The sequence below is a fragment of the Alosa alosa genome, chromosome 4, assembly GCF_017589495.1.
Source record: "Alosa alosa isolate M-15738 ecotype Scorff River chromosome 4, AALO_Geno_1.1, whole genome shotgun sequence".
In the NCBI taxonomy this organism is placed as follows: domain Eukaryota; kingdom Metazoa; phylum Chordata; class Actinopteri; order Clupeiformes; family Clupeidae; genus Alosa; species Alosa alosa.
This window is the reverse complement of record NC_063192.1, coordinates 22,818,632-22,823,631: the sequence shown is the minus strand read 5'-3', so window position 1 is coordinate 22,823,631 and position 5,000 is coordinate 22,818,632. Positions and strand designations below refer to the sequence as shown.

At 47.7% G+C, this 5,000-nt stretch overlaps 1 protein-coding gene across 1 annotated transcript in view; it reads left to right on the top strand.

Annotated features, from left to right (window-relative positions):
- plxna2 (plexin A2) overlaps positions 1 to 5,000 on the top strand; it is a 151,136-nt gene that overhangs the window by 31,058 nt on the left and 115,078 nt on the right. The gene's annotated exons all lie outside the window — the stretch shown is intronic.

Below are 5,000 nucleotides of genomic sequence, written 5' to 3'. Positions count from 1 at the left end.
GTCAGGCAGAGTTAGCTCTCTAGTGCAGCAGTCATGCTTAGATGTGGACAGACTTAATCAGTGTGTGTGTGTGGCTCCTTGCGGTGGTGCGTGTTGTCTTCAGAGTGAAATGGTCGCCAAACAGCTTTTTTGACCCTGCACGCGTCATGAAAAGTCTGAGAAAGTACACACACACACACACACACACACACACACACACACACACACACACACACACACACACACACACACACACACACACACACACACACACACACACACTCACATCTTATAGTTGAATATGTTCAGGAGACTGACACTGGTAGCTAGGATGCTGTCTCAGGCTATATCTCAGCTTGTTTAGAAGGCAAGCAAATCAGATGAGAGCAGGCCTCTTGAACCCAAACAGAAACGGAGCGCTGTGATTGGCCACGGCTTGGAATGACACAATGCTCCATGGGATAGGAGGGGAGAGAGGGGCATTGTGGGTCATTGGCTGCAGGGAAACTAGCAGCTCCAGTGTGTCCCACCGCAGTGAGCTGTCTGCTCTCCTGCTCTTTCTGTGTGTGTGTGTGTCTCTCTCTCTCTCTCTCTCTCTCTCTCTCTCTCTCTCTCTCTCTCTCTCTCTCTCTCTCTCTCTGTTTGTGTGTTTGGGTGTGTGTGTCAAAGTCAAAGTCAAAGTCAAAGTCAAAGTCAGCTTTATTGTCAATTCCTTCACATGTTCCAGACATACAAAGAGATCGAAATTACGTTTCTCACTATCCCACGGTGAAGACAAGACATATTTGACCAATTTTAAGTCCACAGACAACATAACATTCAAGTAAACAAAAAAGTAAGTAAATAAGTGAATAAGAGGGCACATATAATAATTGAAAAAATAAGAGCAGCAAAATTTTTTGAAATTGTGCATAGACAGTCAATAAAATACTAGTGCAAATACTGTAAAATACTATAAAATACTGTTTGACCTAAGTAATAAAGAAAGTGGCATAGTGGTGCAAGTTATTGTAAGAGCAGCAGAAGTGTTGTGTTTTCAGGACAACAACACCAAGTTGTAAAGTGTACAAGTGTGCAAGTGTTCAAGTGTGCAGGTGGAGTAGTGCAGGCGGCCATTGTGGGTCCAATGTCCAGGGTGTTATGTAGCTGAGGGTGGAGGGGGAGGGAGGGAGAGTTCAGCATCCTTACAGCTTGGTGTATGAAGCTGTTGGTGAGTCTGGTAGTGCGGAGCAGCAGGCTTCTGTACCTCTTCCCAGAGGGCAGTAGATCAAACAGATTGTGAGCGGGTGACTTGCATCACTCACAATTTTGGTCGCCTTGCGGGTGAGGTGGGTGGTGTAAAATGTCCTTCAGGGAGGGGAGTGAAGCACCAATGATCCTTCCAGCTGTGTTTCACTATGCGCTGCAGGGCTTTCCCTGTTGTATTCAGTGCAGCTTCCGCCCACACAGCGATACAGCTGGATAGGATGCTCTCAATGGTGCCTCGGTAGAATGTGGTCATGATGGCTGGTGGAGCACTTGCTCGCCTGAGTTTTCGCGAGGAAGTACAGGCGGCGCTGAGCTCTCTTAGCCAGTGATGCAGTGTTGGTGGTCCAGGAGGGTCTTCACTGATGTGCACCCCAGGAATTTGGTGCTGCTTCGCTCTCTCCACCACAGCACCGTCGATGGTCAGTGGCAGGTGTTGGGTGTGACCTCTCCGGAAGTCAACAACAATCTCTTTGGTCTTGCTGACGTTCAGCAGGAGGTTGTTGTCCCTGCACCACGTGGTCAGATGGTCGACCTCCAACCTGTATTGAGTCTCGGCCGCCCTTGGTGATGAGACCCACCAGAGTTGTGTCGTCAGCAAATTTCACTATGTGATTGTTGCTGTAGGTTGCAGTGCAGTCATCGTCAGCAGGGTGAAGAGCAGCGGACTGAGCACGCAGCCTTGGGGCCCCTGTGCTCAGTGTGATGCTGCTTGAGGTATTGTTGCCAACACGCACTACTTGGGGCCTCTGACAGAGGAAGTCCAGTAGCCAGTTGCAGAGGTAGGTACTGAGTCCCAGTTTGTCAAGTTTGCAGATGAGTTGTTGTGGTATTATGGTGTTGAATGCAGAACTGAAGTCTATAAACAGCAATCTCACATATGAGTCTCTTTTTCCAGGTGGGTGAGGGCCGGGTGGAGGCAGAGCAGATTGCATCCTCTGTAGACCGTTTGGCTCGGTATGCAAACTGGAAGGGGTCCAGGGTGGGGGAGAATGGCTTTGATATGTGACATGACAAGCCGCTCAAAGCACTTCATGATGATGGGTGTCAGTGCCACAGGGCGGTAGTCATTGAAGCAGGATGGAGCAGTTTTCTTCGGTACAGGTATGATGGTGGCAGCTTTGAAACATGATGGGACGATGGCTTGCTTCAGGAAGTGTTAAAGATGTCTGTGAAGACATCCTTAAGCTCCCCCCTGCGCAGTCCTTCAGCGCCACGACCTGGGATGTTGTCTGGACCTGTTGCCTTTGCGGGTGTTGATAGCAGCAAGTGTCCTCTTCACGCTGTCGGCAGAGAGGCACAGGGGCTGCTCATGTAGAGGGGATGGGTCTTCTGTGGGCAGGTGCTGTTTTGTGCTTCAAAGCGAGCAAAGAAGCGTTCAGGTTGTTGAGCAGAGGGATGTTGCTCTCACAGCTCTGTGGCGCTGGGCTTGTAGTCCGTGAGGGCCTGAATGCCCTGCCATAGGCTTTGTGAGTTCCTGCTGTCTTTGAAGTGGGTGGTTATCTTGTGAGTGTATTCCTTTTTTGCTTCCTTGATGCCACGGGACAGGTTGGCTCGCTGTTTTCATGCCAGCTTCATCCCCAGCTCTGTAGGCTTTGTCTCTGGCCCTCAGCAGCCTGAGGACATCCCCTGTCAGCCATGGCTTCCAGTTAGCCAGTGATGATGTCTTTTTTGTGTGGGTCACATCATCGATGCACTTGGTGATGTAAGAGGTTACAGTGTCTGTATACTCCTCTATGTCTGTCCGGTTGTTGTAGTGGCTGCCTGCTTAAACATTTCCCAGTCTGTTGTGTCAAAGCAGTCTTGAAGAGCATCGGAGGCTCCCTCAGGCCACACTTTTACCTGCTTACGAACCGGTTTGTTCGCTTTTACCCTTTGTCTGTATGCGGGCATTAGCATAACAGTGATATGGTCTGAAAGTCCAATGTGGGGGAGGGGGGGTGGCTTTGTATGCTCCTTTGTGTGTAGTGTAGACCAGGTCCAGGATGTTATCTCCTCTTGTTGGAAAATCAACATGCTGGTGTAGCTTTGGAAGTACAGTTTTTAGATCAGCATGGTTAAAATCTCCAGTGAAGATGGTGAAACCGTCTGGGTGTGCCGTCTGTTGTTCACTGACAGCCTGGTACAGTTCACTAAGAGCCGCGTTCGTGTGAGAGAGAGAGAGAGAGAGAGAGAAAGAGATAAACTTGTGGCACTAAAGACTTGTGTTCTGTTTGTTTTAGAAAGTTGTTTCATTTAGAAAGTTGTTCATCAGTGTGTTCAGATATTGTTTTGACAGTAAAGCGTGTTGTCAGAAGTAATCCAACACCACTGGAATAGTGTATTTAGGCCTTAGGGTTATGTGTGTGTGTGTGTGTGTGTGTGTGTCTGTGTGTGTGTCTGTGTGTGTGTGAGAGTGCACACATGTTTGTGTGGCCTATATAATCTGAGAAGGTATTTAAGACATTCTTTGAGTGAAAGTGAGCAAGTGTGTTTGCACATTAGACTTTAATGACTAAATGGTGTGTGTGCATGAACACATGAACAGTTGTGTGTGTGTGTGTGTGTATGTGTGTGTGTGTGTGTGTGTGTGTGTGTGTGTGTGTGTGTGTGTGTGTGTGTGTGTGTGTGTGTGTGTGAGGGCAAATACGTGTGTGTGTATACATGAACTGATCCTATACATTTGTGTCCAATGCGGATTTGTTTTGACCGAGTGGTGTGTGTGTGCGTGTGTGTGTGTGTGTGCAGTGTCCAGTTGTGCTGGACAGCACAAAAGCCTGTTGTCAGAGTTAAGTCTTTTCTGCTGTTCCATCACAGCTGCCCAGACTCTTGTCTGTCTGTCATACAACACTGCACACACACACCACCAGTTGCTCTGTGAACCAACACATGTGTGCGGCTGTGCGCCACACACACACACACACACACAGACACACACACACACACACACACGTGAATATCATGTTGCTGTTTCTGGTATGCTTTGAATTTGAGGTCAGATTGTTGATATGGGGACATTTTACTGTAAAATGTCTTACCTGAATTCCAGAGAAGTAGCTACTCCTTAGACACACAATGCAGTATCAACAAGCAATACTCAGAGATGCAGGCGAGCACTCACAAACGCACACACACACAGAAACACACACAGAGACACAGATACACACACACACAAACACACACACACAGACCTGGTGGCCATCTGTCGATGTCTGATTAAAAACTCTCTCTCTCTTTCACACACACACACACACACACACACACACACACACACACACACACACACACACACACACACACACACACATTTGCATATGCACAGACTCTCATACACCCCTGTCAGTGGCATTTAGGATCATAAGAAAAGAAGAGACTTTCAGTGCACACGTCCTGCTGTCTGACACTCTCCCATGATGACAGAGACGAGGCACATCACTGTCCCCTCCACTGACCCCCTGGGCCCAATTATTGTAACTGCGCCTTCTCAAAAAAACTGTCCCATGTTATGGCCAAATATTAATCCTACCATTAAAACCAGAAGTTGGATTTTATGTCTCCTTCCTTTTAAGAAACATCCTCTCAGTCTTACCATAAAAGGAGACATTCTGCTGCTTGGCATGATGGTTTTGTCTTTCTTTCTTCCTCTGTGGAGATATGTAGACCTACTGTTTGTGTTTGTAGTTTCTGGGGCCCGCTGTTGAAATGCACTGTTTATGTTTGAACCCTTTCAGAGAAGCCATGACAGGCGACATGCAGGGGAATGTGGATTCAATTCAACTCATTGTTGATTTATTAGC